Here is a 21,323-nt window from a genome sequence, read left to right on the forward strand (position 1 = left end):
TTCACAGAAGGATCTAATCACTTAGGTCATCCCTTTCCTTCATCCAATCAATTGTGGGTTACACTTTTTTTGAAGGAAGAAATTCCCCAAAAAAAGTGTAGGCATTTGATTTTAGTGTGGGACTTTCAATAGAAACTACCCTAACACTTATGATAGAAAGTTAATTACTTTCAATCTAAAGTCATTAAATAGGCACTTTCAATTGAAAGTAACTGATATAGGTACTTTCGATCAAAAGTATTTAGGGCAAAGTCAGGGTTAAAAACTAACCTTTTAACCCACAACATGTCATTGTTGCAGTCACCCCTGCAAGTTTCAATCAGAAGCAAACATGAGCAACCATACGACACATCAGCTACCCATCTAGGTTGGTGTTTTTCATTTTTTTGAGTTTTGTAAAGTTTTTAATTATAGTTTTATGTTTTTTAAAGTATTTTTAATATGTTTACTTATATACAAATACATGGAGTTTACCCCCTGATTCCTAGGCCCTGACTCTCCCACTTTTCGGAAAACTAAGGCATCGACAAGCTTTATATAATATCGGGGCCCCTGAACCTCAGTATTATGTGTATATATGCATATATATGTATACATGTGTATACGCATATATGTAAATATACATATATATGTATATATGCACATGTATATGTATATATATGCATATGTTGTGTGTATATATATGCACACATGTGTATATGTACATATACACATATATTGCTTCTATGCACATATAGTGTGTATATATATATTATGTATACACACATATTTTGCGTATATCCACTTATATATATGTGTGTATATATGCACATACATGTGTGTCTGCATGTGTATGTGTATATTTTCTTTTTTAATATGTATATATATATTTCAATTGTGTGTGTGTGTGTGTGTGCGCTTAGATTTTATGTATGCACATGTAATTTGTTTTTAATTTTAATATATGTTTAGATTTTATGATATTGCGCATGTATATATGTTTTTAGTCTAATATTTTATGTATATATATTTATATTTATATGCATGCATATATACATATGTATGTATATATATATACACACATGCATATATACGTTATGGTTTGAGATCCAATTTGTAGATTTAGATTTGATATGTTGTATAATTAGTGTTTCACTTGGTTTAGCATTGGAACTAGAGTTTTTTAAGGTTTAGTGTTATAGTTTAACTTGGATTAGTGTTATGATTAGGATTCACTATGGTTTAGTATATATTTAACATTACAATGTAGATCTAGTAAATCACATGGTTAGGTTCTAGGGTTTGGTAATCGTTGAGGGACCTAGAGTCAAGTTATTAGTTATAGTTAAATTGTAGGGTTAGAGACCTTAGGATTATGGCACATGCATATATATGTATGCATATATACATACACATGTTTAAATATGCATATACACACGCACACGCACATACACACATGCATGGTATTTAAATATGTACACATGTGTATGTACATATGTATGCAAGCACATAAATATATATGTGGATGCATATATACATGTATGTTTATATATGCATGCACATATATACATACAAATGTGTACATGTGTATATATTTAAATACCATTCATGTATGTGTGTGTATGTCTATATATATATATATATATATATATATATATATATATATATATATATGTATGTATGTATGTATGTATGTATGTATGTATGTATGTATGTATGTATGTATGTATGTATGTATATTTAAACATGTGTATGTATATATATGCATGTACCATAATCTTATTATAATATTAGACCTACGCTAACCCACATTAAATCCTAATCATAACACTAATCCAATTTAAACTATAACACTAAACCTTAGTAAACTTTTGTTCTAATGCTAAACCAAGTGAAACACTAATTGTACAACATATTAGATCTAAATCTAATTCAAATTGGATCTCAAACCATAATCAAGACCAAATTAAACCCATGCTCTTGGATTAGGCTAAATAAAATGATAACTTTTAAACCAAACCTAATTGTGTTACCATATCTAGCATTATTAAATATGCAATCAGATTATTTATCCCAACCATATGCGTGTGTGTGTGTGTGTGTGTGTGTGTGTGTGTGTGTGTGTACATATATATACATATGTACATATATATACATATGTGCATATATATACATATATATACATATATACATACACACACACACACACACACACACACACACATATATATATATCTACATATATATGTAGATATATATGTGTGTGTGTGTGTGTGTGTGTGTGTGTATGTATATATATGCACATATATATATATATATATATATATATATATATATATATATATATATATATATATATATATATATATATATATATATATATATATATATATATATATATATATATATATATATATATATATATATATATGTATGTATATATATGTCTATGTATATGTATATATGTATATATATGTATATGTATATGTATATGTATATATATATATATGTGTGTGTGTGTGTATATATATATATGTGTGTGTGTGTGTATATATATATGTATATATATATATATATATGTGTATATATATATATATGTATACATGTATATATTTATATATGTATGTATATATATGTATATGTATACATGTATATATCTATACATGTATATATATATATATATACATGTATATATATACATGTATACATATACATATAGATATACATATATATATATATATATATATACATATATACATACATACATACATACATACATACACATACATACATACATACATACATACATATATATATCTTAATTCTTTTAGTAACAAAAAAATAAACCCCAATTAAATCTATTTAAGATTTAGACCATACTTCATAATTCTAAATTCATCCCTCACCCTCATACATGTGTATGAAGTAGCTCGACCATGACCTAGTTGAGAAATTCATGATTGATTGATGTTCAATTTTGAATATGCACATGCCATAGAAATTAGGACTAAAAATTACTGTGTAGACCCTTTTAAACAAACACATGAAGAGTGTGTGTGTGTGTGTGTGTGTGTGTGTGTGTGTGTCTATCATGAACCCTGAGCCATTCTTCTAGGGTTTTTTTCAACATTATGATAGATGGGTGTTTGATTTTAGGCTCTCTCCTTAATCCATCCTATTAGGACCTCATAAACAATAATGTTTGTACTAGACACCAATCTACCTAGCTTAGAAAATAAAAATTTATAGATTGATGTTTAATTTTATATTATCCCTTCAAAATTATTATTTATTAATGTTTCATTTTACATTCACTCCTTAAGCAATCCTCTTAGGGGCCCTTTATACATGTATGTGTGCATGAACTAGCTCTTGATGACCTAGTTTAGATAATTATTATGATTTAAGATTTGATTTTATGTTCTCCCATTAAGAAATATTTTTAGACCCCCCTTTTGTTATTACAATATCTATACATGTTCAATTTTAGATTATCCCTTTAAGTCATGTCCTAAATTAAGATCCCTTTAAATATCCATGTGTATAAGCTAGAGATCATCACCTAGTTTGGAAAATTATGATCTACATTGATGTTTAATTTTAGTTTTCCCCCAAGTAATCCATCCTTTAATGACCCCTTTCAACATTATGTTATATTTAATTTCTTTTTTAGATTTTCCCCTTTATACATATCCTATTAAGACCCCTTTATGCATGCATACATACATGAACTAGAGAGACCATGACCCCTATATCTAGGACTATTTTAGGCTTTCTCCTTAATCCATGACTATTAGGTCCCCTATAAGCATGCATGTTTATAAGTTATACTCTTAATATTTTCCCCTTAATAAATCCTACTAGGATCCCTTTATGCATGCATAACATGATTTATAATGATGTTTGATTTTATATGTTCCCCTCTTAAGCCATTCTTTTAGAGTCCTTTGCAAAATTATGATAAACTGATGTTTGATTTTAGGCTTTCTCCTTAATCGATCCTTTTAGGACCCCTATAAACACACATGTATGTACTAGACACCAAGACTTGACTTAGAAAATTATTTAATATAGAATGGTGTTCCACTTTACATTCATTGAACTTAAGCCATCATATTAGGGCCCCTTTATACATGTATGAACTATCTAGATGACATAGTTTAGAAAATTGTGATGGATTAATGTTTGATTTTAGGTTCTTCCATTTTAAGACATCTTATCAAGTACCCCTTACATAATATTATGGTCTAGAGATACATGTTCAATTTTAGATTATCCCTACAAGTCAACCTATTATGATGTAACACTAGTCTTGCTCCTACCCTATCTTTCTCTAAGGTCTCCTTAGGTCATTCTTTTGACCAAATAGGTTATCTCATTGACCTTACTCTCCTTAGAATTCTTTATATGAGATCCTACTTTCTTCAACTAGTGAACACCAATTAGAGAGAAAAATAGCCCCACATACCACTTCTTAGGCTTGCATTAGCCCTTCTTGCTCCCTCTTCACCAATTCCACAATCTGCCCCAACATGATCATTAATCAGCCCACCAAGAGATATAAACTTCTAAGAGGTCATTAGGATCCTTTACAAGTCAAAACCAAATAGATAGAAAAATAGCTCCACATTCCACTTCCTAGGCTTGCATTCGTCGTTCTTGTTGCCTCTTCACCAATTCCACAGTCTGCCCCAACACGATCAATAATCACCCCACCAAGAGATATCGACTTCTAAGAGTTCATTAAGATCCTTTACAAGGCTTGCAACCACATTTTTTATTGGAATCCTAATCAAGTTCCAAAAAACACAATAGCTTCTTCCCAAATAGGGCTACAAGCAATTAAGCCTACTTTTTCTCAAAACCCCAAATAACTTCAAAAGGTCCTTAACAAGGGGGAAAAACTAAACCTTGATCTAGACACCCTTTTCAGATACCTAAAAGATTCCCCCAAGGTATTTGGCTTCTAAACTATTTGTATAGTACGGCCTACAAACATGCCTAAAATGTAAGGTTTCAAGGCTTTCAAAGCCTATCTAACAAGAACTTGGTTTTCCCTCCCAAGAATCCTTCACCAACACTTCCCATTGAACTTGGGACTTTAGTACTCATTTTTCTACCTCTCTCCAAGCTTTGACTAAAACTATCAATGCCTTCAATCCATCTTATGGGTATATGCAGGATCATGGTGTGCCAAAAAGTGGCGATGTGAAAAAAATAGAGTTTGAAAACATCTAAAAGCGTTCCAAAATCTACTATGACTTTTTTTCATCCATCCAGATACCAAACCTGGAAAGTAAGGCCCAACTCTTATCGAGTATCTAATTTGATATCGGATACCCGATATTATATCAGATATCCGATAATATCGAGTATCCAATATTATATCGGATACCTGATATCTGTCAGTGTAATTTAAAAAAAGCACAACCTGCGGGTTGTTTTCACAGTTATATTTTGGGTTTTGCAGCACAGATAGCAAGTTTTCAATCAGATACACGATATAAGGTTTTTTTTATTTTTAAAATCAATTTTAGTATAAATTTAATAAATTTTATCATAAATTTGTTAGTTTTAGTTGAATTTGTTAAAATTTAGGACTTTTTGATAGAAATTATTAAAATTAAGGTTTTTTTTAATATAAATTATGTTTTACAAATTAATAGGAATGGCTGATCAAAATGATGACACTAAGGCAAGGAATAATATTCCTCGTAACCCCCTGTCAAACAATCCAATGCCCCCACAAAATCGTCCACCAAATGATACTTTACCCCCTCAAAACCCTCCTTGAATTGAGGATTTGATAATTGAAAACCTCAATGAAGTGAGGGCCTTCTAAACAACCTATAATAATGTACTCGCATTGGCTCCTATGTAATCCACGTTAAACACCATAGTGGATAACATTGAAACCCTTACCAACAAAAAAAATGTAACTCTTCGTTGGTGTGACGAAATGCATGAGATGTTTGATGATGGCTTGGACTACGATAAGGTTGCAACCCTCAATATAACCAAAGATGATTTGGTTGGCCTTTTTGTAAACCCAAAAATCAATTTACCAGTCGATTGCAAAAAACTTAAACTATCGATTAAATGGTGCACAAATGACGCCATACATGCAAACTTTTGGGATCGTTGATGGATGGTTTTTGATATCCCTCCACATAGAAATTTAGAGGTGCCATTTTATTTCCTTAGAAAATTATATCCAAAATTTGTGTTGGGCCTTAAGGTGAACTAGTGGAGCATGAAGCCCAACATGGGTGTAGGGTTAGGAGCTCCTCAGAATAGACCCTCTTCCCCACAGAAGAAAGCTAGCACTTTTGTCCCCCCTACTAATTTCTCCCCCCCTCCTCGAGTGCAGCATCCTAATATTATTGTAGAGGCTAGCTCTTAGACCATTAGAGCCATTCATAGACTAAGTAGCCTATTGATATCTTAGACTAGGTCAGTCCTACCTCCCTATGTTGATGATGCTGGCACCAGTTCATCATCGACTAGCTCATCACATGTTTGTGTACCTCACAATTTCATTATGTGCAAGAATATTTGCCTGGGTCCCATAGGTGATCTTCTTGAGTATCATTTTGTATTAGACGAGGATACACCAGACGCACGTGTAGAGGCTATAGACCCTGATGACTCCTTCTATGTCGGTACATGTATACATTTTTTTGTTATGACATATGCAATTTAAAGTTAATTTTTATAATAGAGATTTTAATTTTTAAGCCATACTGACTTATACATGTATGTGATCTTCATTCATGTTTAGTTGATGACTGAGGAGGAGTTGAGAAAGGTTGATAATGCCACACTCTCGACCATTTCATTTGGCCTTGATACATATATGGTACATTATGTTGTGTTCTCATTATTTTTCTATTTGATATTGTAGCATATATGGTTTCGAGTCTTTCTTTTATCTTGCAGGTATCACCTGTCCCTGGGGGACAAAGTGTGGGGGATGAGCCAGCACCCATTGACAAAGGAAAGGTAATTAGGTGCTTTCTATTTGATTAAATATCAATGCATTCTTGTAAAATGTTTATGGTAATGAGATTTAATTACATTCTTTATTGTATATAGGGCGTGGCTACTAGCGATGAGCCCATATAGATTTTGCGTCATAAACGATTAGGCATTTTCATTCGCACCAAGAGCCCCATTGTATGTATAAGTATCATTTATTTTTCATTTTCCTTATCTTCATAAATAAATTCAAAACTGAATTCCATGATATTAACAACTACTATTTTGTATCTCATAGGAAACTCCTAGTGCACACGAGGTTCGACAGGAGAGTTTTGTAGATTTGATGATGCAACCACTATATCTGAGAAGGAGCCTACACTAGTAAGTTGTAGTTTGAATTCATGATTAAATATGTTAGAAATTTAGCATGCTATGGATTATAATGTTATAGTTTAAGTTGTAGATTCATCTGACAAACATATTTGAACATACACAGGCCATAATTAGCGAGGTACAAGCATTGCCGAGGGCATATGAGAGGACTCCTAACCAACACAGGAGGTCGATGAGAGAGGTATTTATTATGAAAGTTTAATCATATAAATCTTCATTAAAAAAAGATCATTATGAATTTGAGTAATTCAATGTTAGATACAAAGAATCATGTAAATTTAGTAGTCTAACTTTGGGTTTTCCTTTTTTGTTTATGTAGGAGGCATCTGATCCACCTAGTGCAGCAAAGAGGTCGCATTTTGATCATCCACCAGCACCTTAGGATAGTATAGTTGTCATAGGATGCGTCATGAGAAGGAAAACAAAAAGGAGAAATTAGAGCTTGTCCATACCAATGTATGGGGACTAGCTCAGGTATCTTCCCTTCGAGGCTCTCATTATTATGTTACATTTATTGATGATACAACAAGAAAGGTATGGGTTTATTTCCTTAGATAGAAATCTGATGTATTTCAAAATTTAAAAAAATGGAAATGCTTGGTTGAAAATGAGACTAGTAAGAAATTAAAATATCTCAGATTTGATAATGGTGTTGAGTATTGCAGTCATGAATTTGAAGATTATTGCTCCACTAATGTTATTCATAGACAAAAAACTATTCCAAGGACTACCCAGGAAAATGGAGTGGCTGAATGCATGAATAGGACTATAATGGAGTGCATAAGGAGCATAAGGTTGCATGTTGGGTTGCCCTTACACATGTGGGTGGAGGTTGTTAATACTGCTATATATTTGATTAATGCAGGTCCCTCTACTCCTTTGGGTTATGGTAGTCTAGAGGAAGCATGGACTAGTAAGAAGGTGATTTATTCTTTTCTCAAAACCTTCGACTATGAAGCATTTGCTTACATAGATTCTAAAAATAGAACCAAGCTGGAAGCTAAGTCAAAGAAATGTGTATTTTTTGGATATGGCATTAATGAATTTGGTTATAGGCTTTGGGATTTTAAAAATCATAAAATATGGATTCTTAGATATTTGAGAGGAACATCTAATAAGTATTTACACTTTGGGGGGCTCTACTATTGATTTATAGGGCTATGTTGACTCAGCTTTGGCAGGGGATATTGATTCCATGCAGAGTACTATAGGTTATGTCTTTATTATTGTGGGGCAACCGTGAGCTGGGTTTCTAGGTTACAAAAGGTTAATGCTTTATCCACTATAGAGGCAGAGTATGTAGCTTCTACAGAGGTAGCCAAGGAGATGATATGGCTTCAGTTCTTATTGGAAGATTTGGGACACCCTTAGAGGGATAATTATTTATTTATAGATAGTCAAAGTGCCATTCATCTTGCAAAGAATTCAGCTCTGCATTCAAAGACCAAACACATACAGTTGTGGTACCATTTCATTCATTCAGTTTTGGAGGATGGATAGTTAAAGCTGGATAAGATACATATAGATGAAAATCCAGAAGATATGTTCACAAAGGTAGTAAAAAGGGAGAAGTTGAACTCCTCTTTTGTTTTTGTTGGTCTTCTAGACTAAACATGAATAAAAGAACAACAAAGTCTAGGGTGGTTTGATTCAATGGGAGCCCCATGTGGTAGCAGTATAGCTATAGGATCAGTCTCCAAGTGGGATATTGTTGTTTAGTGTGGAGCCTGATCAGTCCCCAAGTGGGAGATTGTTAGTTTGTGGTGACTAATCAGGGAAGTACTATAAATATGGCCAACATGTTGCAACCCTAAAGCGACATAAAAATACTTGTATAAAAGGGCTTAGGGTTAGGGATTATTTCATTGTGGTGATGCAAAAATTGGTTTTTGTGGCGGTATTGAGTTGTAAAGGATTACAGATTGTAATGAGGTGGTAATCACTAGATCCTAATAATATTGGACTTGTTGTTTGGTGGATGTAGCCCAGGGATTAGGTGAACCACGTTAAATCTTGGTGTCTTGTGTTCTTTTCTGTGTGATCTATTATTTTCTAATATTGGTTATATTTGCATGTAATTATTATTTATGTCTATGGCTTAATCCTAACATTAAAGGAAGCAATGGAGTAAATGATCACTCAATAGATGACTACTCATAGTAGTATGTGTGGAAATTCTACCACCCCCTACTTGCATTTTAATATTGCTAGGCCACAATGATATATGAAATATATTATTTCCATTATTTCTCCTGATTAATGGATGACTAGTATCTTGTGCAAAACCTAGCATGAAGACATACAACACTTCCTCCAATAGACTCCTATGTGACATACACTTCTATACTCATAGCCAAACATTTGATCTCAGACATTGAACTCAAATATTTGACCTTGGACACTTTTACCATAGACATTAAACTCGTATCTAGATATAAGTTTTTATCAAATGCATGAACATTTGTATTAGGTTACTAATCTTCAATACTGAGATTTCTTACATATTTGTTCTCACAATTTATAGAGTTCTCATACTAGGTATTTTTTCCTCTGTTGATTGATTGCTTATATGAATTTATGTTGTTGGTTGACGTTGAAAATATATGTAAAATGATATTATTAATAGGCTATGTAATGTGGCAATGTGTATACAAATATGAAAATGAATTCATTCACTTTCTAAAAATGTTAGAGCTCAAAACTAAATTTAAGGATATGTATAGTTTACAACAATAGCCTACAAATTAACTAAACTTTCTAATGCAAAATTGTATCATACCATTGATTTGATAAACTTGTGAATGTTACTCTGAATCGAGAATGCATGCACAACTACATTCTATATGCATGGACAATAGGTAAAAAAAAATGCACCATAATTACATTTATAATGCAGGAGCGTCCTGGGTGTAAGAGCAATCTTGCATACCCAAAAATATTTGTATTTCAGTCTTTTCTATCTTAATAAGGACTACTAGACATAGTGGTTACTATTTATGGGAACTTGCTATTTTTAGTAAGTTTGTAATATGAGCTCGAAATGTTCTCATTTTCTATTGGAAGGTTCATTTTAAAGTTGTAAGCCTCTCATAAAAATCTCATTGCTCAAACATAAGTATCAGAGAAGTTATCGTAGATTTTTCATGGAAAATTTTGCTAAAAACTCTTCAAGCTCACCGTTGGAGGCCTTAAAGTGCTTGGATGAGGTCTAAAAACTCGATGAAAGGGCACTAGCACCATTCCGAGCCTATAGATCAAGAGCTGGCATTTTTGAAAAGTGGTTATAATAGCCAATCAGAGCAACAGTTTGTGAGTTATGGCCTTCAAAAGTTGGGCTACTGAAATTTCTAAAATAATTTGTCAAAGATGTATTTGGCCAACTCTATGTGTATTGATAGGGTCTTTTGACCCTAGGTATTAAGTTTGAGCATCTAGAACCTTCTCGGGCAACATTACAACTACCTATTTAAGAAAGGCCCAAACACTATCTAGGATAGCTCTGGGTGATAGTTGGTAGCTTGTCTTGCAGATTGTTGTAATGAAGGTGCCCATGTGGGTTAGCATATTGTACTTATGAATTCCATAATTCCACATTTGCAGTGCAAATAAGAAGTCCACCTTTTGTTCTCGTATTTTCTATTATTTCTATGTTTCTGTTATAAGTTGATGGTATTAAGGGGAGCTCCCTGCATCAATTTATTTAATAGGTCTATTAAGTTTTTAAAATTATAGACCATCATGAACATTAGAACTCTAGCTGCTATGGATGAAAGAATGTCCTTAGCAAGCCAACACATAGATAGTCTTGATTTTCTTACATGCTGAGGACATTACGCTTGCCTATAAGACTTAAAGTTACAATGTTTGTGATGGTCTATAACTTTAAATACCTAATTGAATACCTCTAAAAAAAATGCAGACCTGTTGCATTTTTTAGCTCCACCTAATGTTGTATGCATATGAATTGAGATTGCATATTGAACTATGGCCTCCATCTACATTTCTTGAAACCAAGAGATTCATATAGTTAGTTTCCATGCAATTGTAGGTTAATGTTGAGCTTAACTCAATTTTAAGAATAGTTTAATATTATCTACTGATCAAGGCCAAGCAAGTGAAGGTGGAAGCTCATCCACCCCCCCCCCCCCCCCACCCCGCCCCCAACATCTAAATTCCTTGTTACCATCTAAAATTTATTCATTCTATTAATAAAATGTAACATTCATGAATTATCTGAAGGCTAATTCTAAGAAGACTGAGGTCATGGAAGCCAAAGAAATGGATGATCTAAAGGCCTCTGTGATTAACATGAATATCCTTGCATATTAGGTTATTGATGTACTGAAGACCCTGTAGCTGTCTTTTTGTTGGCTTTTTTCTTTCTTTTTGATATCTTTTCCTATTATTTCTATTAAGACTTGTGGTCTTAGTTAGTTGTATTTTTTGGTGTTGATGCATAGTACTTATGGGCTTCTTTTCTCTTGTTGTTAGCTACTTTGTAAAAGGTTTCGAGTCCTTTAAAACCTATTTTTACTTAATCAAAACATTCATGAATTATCACATGATAACATTCATTAACACATAAGTTTCATTAGAATATTCACATTAACATTAAAATATAAGATTCAATAGAACATAAATAAAACATCTAGACATAAGCATCGGTCATTATCAAATAAGTTACATAAGTTCACATGAATCATTCTTTTTTATTTTTTCTTTTTTTGTCCTTCCCTATATTGTTGCAGAGGCATATACATGTCATCATCGATATTTCTTCTCACTCGTGGACATAATCTTGATGTCCTTTGCAAAGATAGGTCCTCTGCAATAACAAATAAAAGGGTTAAATTTTAAAAATTGAGACGTTAAAGATTTTAAAGAACATTGTAGCACTCTTTACCTTGTCCAACCACATCATCTTGCTTGTCAGTTTGAACCTCAACATGCTCATCAGTAACAAACTCTACATCCCATGCAAATGCAATACAAGATGTTTTCTTAATCCCAATACATATTATAGTTAAATTTGTATTACTACACCAAATTCAATTGAATATTTTTACTTTATTAATAATTTAGAAATAAAAAATAAAAAATAAAATGTATACCTTCAACACTACGATCCACATTCAAATCGATGCCTCCATGGTGCTCAACTGGTGTATCAGGATTGACAGGTTGCAATCCAATATAAATAATTAGTACATTTATCAACAATATATACATATAAATGCAAGATAAATATTGAGAAATGATAATCATTCATTTTAATACATATAAATATATTCACTTTAAAGTTTTAAACAAATATATAATCATTGTTTTCTTACTTAAAGAAAATATAACAACTTATATTTTTGGAACTTAATATCAAATATAGTAATTGCTATAGTATTCAAATTGAAATAAAAATTAATTGACTTATTTACCTTATTGATAGATCTAGCAGAGGAACCTTGCACACTCATTGCTCAGAGTTGTTTAACTATGGCTATATAGCCTTGTCTTGTAGGCTAATTTCTTGTCCTCTTCAAAAGTTATTTTTTAAAACTCCATGGCCTACCTTTTTGTTTGGTATCATGAATTTTTTTTGTAATCAATTTCATCAAGACCAAATTGTTTACAATTTATAAATATTTGCATATAATTTTTCATTTACTTATACCTACAATTCGTGCAACAAGTTTTGAATATCCACCCGAGCTGAGCTTGTGTTGCCCGTGCTTCTATTTTCTTGCTTTGGTTTCCTTTGATGTGTCAGGCAACCTATGTGAAGTTTGAAATATGCTAGATCACATAAGTATTAAGAGTAATTATTACATCATTTTATTCTTTATATTATGACATACCTTCTTTCCTCGGGTGGTACCATTTCTCCACCATCTCTTATTTTTTCTCAGTGGCATCCTTTTTAAGATTCTCTCACTCAATAATAGGAATATAGGGGGGCTGCTCGTAACAAGAGTTGTTTTTCATTTGGATCCTATAGTTGTACCTAATATACTTAAAAGTTTGGCTCTCTTTCTCAAGAATCCTAAGCCTTTGAAAGATGTTGGGTCCAAAAAGTGTTGTCATGACATCAATGAGTTTACCCTTTAACTCTTTAGTTTGTAAATTCCACCTTTTAAGAAAAGAGAAAATATGTTAGATTCATAAATGATTTGAAGCTACCTTTTAATTTACTTGAAGAAATTAATCAAAGGAAACATGATCTAGCAATGAAATCAAAATATGATACCTTGTGTGTATGATTGGTCCAAATATATGCAAACATTCATCATTAAGTTTTTCATAAAATATATTATTCCCTAAAAAATAATAATGGGATTAGTAGTTATTGCAAGGGATTGTATGGGAGGTTAGTGCATTTGATTATGAGTATAAGATTGTATAGTAAAAGAAAGAATCAATCTTTAAAGTACCTGGAAGTTGGGCTACTCTCAAGGGAAGACCATCTTCATTGCTCACAAGTAATTGATCACAATTCTTTAGTGTCCATGCACATCTAACGCAAGTACACCGAGGAATGTCCTCATCACCTCCTGCATAAAATAAATTGAATATTACAAAATTCTCCCTAAGAAATAATAGTTCAAGTGAAATAAACACATGAAAAATGAGAGAGAAAAAGAGAAATCTACTTACCAATAGGCATGGTCATTGCATCTGTGGCCATGCTACATGTTGCCAAATTTGTAGTTGACATTACCTCTTTGGTTATGTTCCTTATAGCAAGTGGCATAGTGAGCATAGGATCAATTGTAGGAGCTGAAAATTGAGATTGTTAGAGCACAATAAAACAAGATTGTTAGAGCTATTAAAAAAAAATTGTTTTAGCAAAATAAACGTGTGGGATAGAACATATGATGTACTTGAACCACTTGAAGTATCATTCTCCATCAAAATAATACATATGATGTATATGATGTACTTGAACCTTTAACCTCTTCAACATCCTCTATCAAAATAATACATATGCATATTATTTAATGAAATAAATAAAAGAGTATGCTATAAAAACCATTATTGAACTTTTTTTATAATTAAAAAATACATTAATACTTACTGTATATGTCTCAACTAGGTGCATTGACTCATCCTCCATCTATTGTATTTCAAGAGTATGATGTCGAGTTGATGCCAAATGCTTTAACCTTCTTGCTAAATCACAAAGCACCTTTTGTACTAAAGCCACAGGATCAACAACTGACACAAAATCAATCATGAATTCATCTTGCTCATTGTGTGGCTCCTCATGGACTACTTTTCCTTTCCTTTTTTGTGATCAACAGTCATTTGTGAGAACAATATTATTAGTGCTATAATTAAAATCAATCCAAAATAGAGTGAAGAATAAAACATAATAATAAAATATGCATTAACATATTTCTTGTATCTAATTTGTAAAATAACAATAAGTTTTACCTATCGAGAAGAAGAAGTCTCTTGAGAACCATCACCACCATGTGTATCTTGTGCTTGTTGATCGATATTGTAGCTCTATATTTCAAAAAAAAATTCATTGAGACATGTTAGAACACATGTTTTATTATTCTAAGTTAGCAAAAACAAAAGCAAATTTAATGATGTGATTCATTGATTGGAGTTGATTTTAAATGTGCATAGTATGTACCACCTCAACCCATGATAGTGGCTTTGTTTGTGTCTATGTGATCTGAATTATAATCAATAAGAAGCTCTTCACCTCCACGTATTGATTTTATTACACATACAAATACATGATTTCCCTTGCATGCCTCAAATATGTATTTAGGTCTCTTGTAATGCCTACCCCTACTTGACTTTTATGTTGTACTGTCAAATTCTTTTAGGCCAATTTTCTAATTGTGTTTTATGATTATCAGTGCTTGGTTACCAGATTAGAATAAATCTATTTCATATTCATTTAATATACGTGTTGTTACTTTAGTACTAGTTATTTCGTGTATGCATGATTATACTTTGATGATGATTGTATACAGTGATTCCAATTATTTCGTGATGTTAGTTAGATAAAATATTTTTATGTGGTTTCTATGGATACTTACCCCATACTTGCATGTGTATGGTGTGCGTGTATATTTTTTTTATGTTTGACATTTCTAATATAGTTGAGGAAGGGAGTTGTAGTCACCTGCTAGTCAAGATCTACATGATGCACCACTTTTTGTCATTGCTTGTTTAGTTTAGAATATATGTGTTTGTACATGCATGAATTTTATGTAGATTGTAGGTACCGAGTATTGACTTCCCTGAATTGCCAGAATGAGCATGCTCTATCACAGTATTTCAATGGTATAAGTAGGGAGATAATTCTTGAGTATGAATCCTAAACCCTAAGCCAATTGTCCTAAAAAATAGGACAAGTATCTGAGTTGTTTACCCGTCTAAATACGTCTAGTGATGTGAATTCATGATTTTGACCTTGGAGTTTGATTTTGTTCTTTGTCTTCAATTGAGTTGTCATATTCAGTTTTGTGGGTGTGTGATGATTTTCAATTATATTTAAATCAAATAAAAAGATGATTTAATGATTTAATTTAATGGAAACTTTATAAAGAAAATCCAGTATTTAATTATATTTAATTAAATGAAAAATTAATTAAATTAAAAGATTTTATTAAAGTTATATTTTTGACATAGTTATATTTATTTAATTTAATGATAATTATTTAAGAATTTTATTTTAATAATAAACTCTAAATAATGTTATTAATTAAGTTAATAAATATATTATTAAAAACGTCTCGTGAATTAATTAAATAAAAGAATTAAATTTAAAGATTTTATTAAAGTTCTATTTAGGCATTTTTTAGTTATTTAATTTAATTATTATTATTTTATTTAAGAGTTTTATTTTTAATAATAAACTCTAAATAATATTATTAGTTGAATTAATAAATATATTATTAAAGCATCTCATGATTTAATAAGAGAGAGAAAACATAATTTAATAAAGTTTATTTTAATTAAATTACATAAAACTTATGGATGAAATTAAAATATAATAAATTAATCAAAGGGATAAAGAAAATTAATTTAATAAAGATATTTTAAAATTGCTAAGACTTGTTCATGAAAAGGTAAAAGGTATAAAGTAATAAATAGTAATTGATCAGCGAGTTCCCTCTCGTGATTGCACAATCAGAGCCCCAAATTTAGGGAGAACTCTTTATCAGAGATCTAGAGCTCATTTTGCAATTACACATGTTTTGGAGGAGCAATTTTTGAAGAAGAAAGTTTTCAAAGAAAGGGGATACTTTTGCGTGCTTCATGCGATTGTCGTTTTAGCATTAGATCTAGGTAGGATCTCGTGGTTTATTTTTATAGTGATTTTTTGACCTTTGAATTAATGTCTTCTCTGTGTCTATTGTGTTTCTATTTCCAGAATTCTTCTGGGTTGAAATCCTTGTTTGTATATTTATTGTTCTTCATTTTCAAAAACTTCTATAAGCAATTTGATGATTGAAAGCCTTGTGTGTGGATTTGGTCGTTCATTGTTTCTAGGAAACATCTGTATACAAATTGGAAATTAGAAACCCCTCGTGTTAAAATTTATTATTCTCTAATCTTGAATACATCTAAGAAAGAGTTAGATTAAAACCCTTTTTAATCTGAAGTTTCTGTTTTTAGTAAGTTTCCATTTTTTGAAAAAATTTCATTTTTAGCAAGTTTTCATTTTTGAAAAGTTTTTATTTTAGTAAATTTCTATTTTTGGAATGTTTCCATTTTTAGTAAGTTTTTATTTTTGGAAAATTTTTATTTTTAGTAAGTTTTCATTTTTGGAAAATTTCTATTTTTAGTAAGTTTTCATTTTTGGAAAGTTTATATTTTTAGTAAGTTTATATTTTTGGAAAGTCTCCCTCTTTAGTAAGTTTCCATTTTTGGAATATTTCCATTCTTAGTAAGTTTTCATTTTTTTAAAGTTTCTATTTTTAGTAAGTTTCTATTTTTGGAAAGTTTATGTTTTTAGTAAGTTTCCATTTTATGAATGTTTCTATTTTTAGCAAGTTTCCATTTTAAGAAAGTCTCTATTTTTAGCAGGTTTTAATTTCAAAAAAGTCTAATTTTTAGCAGGTTTCCATTTTGGGAAAGTCCATATTTTTAGCAGGTTTCTATTTCAAGAAAGTTTCTATTTTTAGCAGGTTTCCATTTTAGGAAAGTCTCTATTTTTAGCAGATTTATATTTCAAGAAAGTTTTTATTTTTGAAAAATTTTTGTTTCAAGAAAGTCTATTTTTAGCATTTTTCCTTTTTGGGAAAGTTTTTCCAAAGTTTAATAAATTTAAAATTATTATGGTAATAATTGATAATTATTATTTTTTATTTTAATAAATATTGTAAAAAAATTTAATTTAATTATTTTAAAATTTGATTTATTACTTTATTATTTAAATATAATTCTAAAGTAAATTAAAAATCAAAGAAATGAATTGAGAGAATTAATGGTTATCTTTAGTAAACTTGGGTTGTGCTTGATGATTTGATTTTATATGAAAATGATTTATGTTGCTAGGGAAATTTTCTTATTCAAAAATCTTAGTAATTAACATATTTTTAAAAGATGAAAACTGTGATGTGTATGTTCACTGAACTCTTATGTTTTGATAACGAATTGAACTATGAAACAATGTTTAAATAACTTTATATGAATTGTTGAATCATCTGAAATTCTAGTGAACTCGGAAACCATAGTGAATCTGGCAACTAAAGAAATGAAAATTGAAAGCCTGATTGAGATTGAAAATATTATGAACTATAATATTTGGAAATGAAAATTTGGAAACCTATACTGAAAATTAAATATGTGTGTTTTCCTAAACCTAATGTATTATGAAAAGTTACTATTGTATGTTATGTATGAGACACGTGATTTTACTGATGTTAGGTTTTGGGGTTTGACTTAGCTTTGACCAAATCAAGATGTTTACCAGAGGCTTCGAAGTTCTATTTTGTGATGTCATGATGATGTTTTGATCACAATATTTTATACTAAACCATGGTAATGTGTCTTGTATGCTCTATGAGGTGTTTTGATCTATTGATTGGTATTGCTTTCCAGTGTTCTTGTTTGAAAATGAGGTGAATGGTGTGATCTATCTGATATAACCTTTGAGTCTTCGATTAGTTGTATTTGGATTGCTTTCCAGTCACTTGTATAGGATTGAGGTGTTTGTCTGATTTATTTTGGTGATGTCATGTAATGACATGGATTTGGTTTATGTGTATTTGATTTTGGATCAGTCCTATTAGGATGATCGTATTGGTGAAATTTATAATTTTGATAAGTGATGTTTTAGTGCTTTCTAGTTGCTTATATAAGAACTGATGTATGGTTTATAGTCATTCGAGATATTTTGATTTTTTTGAGCTTAGGGTAGGTTATCTATATGTCATATTGGGAAGTGGCTTGCAATGGAGGCCGGAGCTCTAAAGAGGATGCTTGGGTAACCCATTGTTGGTTGTTTTTAATAAGTGATAACATTTCATTAAATGGGTTTAAAATAAATTAACAAGATATGGTACCACATAAAGTCACCAAGGGGTTGAAGTCCTTAGAGACTGCCAGGGTAACCTTAAAGTTGACTCATTAGTATGCCTTGTCTATACGAAAGGATACTGATGTTGCATAGAGACACTAGGGGGTAGGAGTCTAGAGAGGTTGCCAGGGTAACCTTATAGTTAGCTCATGCAATGACTCTTGTCCACTTGCATAATAGATTTTCTACATGTCTGTGTTGCCTCTAGGATTAATTTATACTTGTGTCTTGGTACCCTCTGAGATAGCTTTCTTTCAGGTGATTCCTTGAACCTAGCTGTTGGTTTTGACTTTTGAGTTTGTTATCCTATTTGGGACTTGAGTTTATCTCCTTAGCGTAGTGGGAGTGGACCTTTTTGGGTTTTACGAGGTTGGGTGGTAGTGTTTTTTCTTATACCATTGAGATTTGACTGTCGGATGTTGCTGCTAGATGTGTTTGTGCAAATGTTCTTTTCTATATGTTCTTGTATTTCTATGATGGATGGTTATACCTATTGTATTGTATTTGATTTCATAGATCTTACTAGATGATGTAATCTATTTCATGATGTATATTAATATAGCCTCTCATACCTTGTGACTTGTATAGTGGATGATTATGCATTATGATTATTGCCAAGTGACATTCAAGATGACTATATTATTTAAATGGATTCATACTTGTATATTATTATTTGATGTGGATTTATTATATATTAGATTTAGTGTTAATTAAAATTAAATGTGATTCAACATCATGGGACCCTTAAGCGTTGTAACCTATTTATGTGTTATTGATGTATGAGTGTATGTTAATTGCTTCCGCTATTTCATACCTATTGTTGTATCTTTATCTTTAAAAGAAAATATTTGACAAACTTAGTGAAACTTTAGGTTAATTTATTTTGGGTCACATGGCAGGGCATTGCCTCGCTTCTTAGTTGATGCAGGTCGTGTACTATTTATAAAACTTACAATATTTTCTGATGCTTTTGGCCTTCCATCAATGTGTATAGTTACTATTTTACTTTGTTCACCAACTGTTTGTTGTATATAATTTGTCGCGAGTGCATACCTACACATACTTTTTTTATATCTAACAATATACATCCAACTAGAATAATCATAGCAAATTCTAACATACTCCATCAATTCAACAACCTTGTTGTAAGATACCTTTATGTCATCCATGGAAAATAGGCCCAAACCATGTAATGAGGATGGTGCTATGTGATATATCCTCTCTCCAACAGAAACATTAGTGTTTATTGGAGGAAGTTCATCAAGGACCCATTTTTTCTATAGATGTTTTCACCTAAAAGGCACATCAAAGTTGCCTTCACTCTCATCATCATAAGAACACGACCCCCCTTGAGAAAGGACAAATTTCATGGGCTTATTGAATTTCTTTATGATATTTTGACCTCAAGTTGATCTCCTTGATTTAGACATTGATCTATCAAGAACTAAATATTGAATAGCATAGGCATTGATCGCATAACTGTACATTTCATTCTTTTCATTGATAATCAAACCCCACTCCAATGTTAGCTAGTTGACCCCCCCCCCCCCCCCCCTCCCTCGCGTCATTGATATTATTTGTCATCTATCTCATTATTAGAATCATCATCATTGTCAACATCGTCACCACCACTATCGTGGTCATCTTCATCGTCGTCATCGTCGTCATTATCATCATCATCATCATTAGTAGAATCATCATCATTATGATTAGTAGCAACATAATTTGCATTAGGAGCATCATTGATTAACTCTCGGTCGTAATAGACTTCTTCCTCTTCCTCGATATCTTCTTCTTCCATCACATTATACTTTATCAACCTTCCTCTTAGATCATGTCTAACAACAAATGACCAACCCAATTTATGTGGAACCTCTAAGTAAAATAACTACTCACATTGGCTTGGAAGAACATAAGGCTCATCCCCAACTGGCTCAAACAACTTCGTATTAATCATTGAAAATCCATTATCATGCCCAATAGTAGTTCTATCAGGATCATTTTGATTGAGTCATAGTCTATATCATTTGATGATGAAGATAACTAATTTGAAGAAATTAAAGACACAGTCAAGTATATCAACCAAAATTTCATAGTATCAATTTTGAGATTCTTGAGGATGTAAGTCATTTCTAGATGAAATATTGTTCACTCGAAAGACTGCACTTATCCTAGAATCACAATTTCTCTTCATGTCATAAAAATGTTTGATGTAAAATTTATAACCATTGCATAACTTGTGGTGTTCCATCTATAGTACTGGCAAGCATGTATAAATTATTGCATCACGAGTTCAAAAACATACGGTTGATTAACAAACTTATAAGTATTTGGAGATCTCTTAAACCATATGCTAAATCTATTTCCTTTTGTGTAACATTGGGATCTCCATTACCATGATCTTGTTTAACCAATGAAGACATGAATT

Source organism: Cupressus sempervirens, chromosome 5 (genome assembly GCF_028749045.1).
Source record: "Cupressus sempervirens isolate cs-2001-9-10 chromosome 5, ASM2874904v1, whole genome shotgun sequence".
Classification (NCBI taxonomy): domain Eukaryota; kingdom Viridiplantae; phylum Streptophyta; class Pinopsida; order Cupressales; family Cupressaceae; genus Cupressus; species Cupressus sempervirens.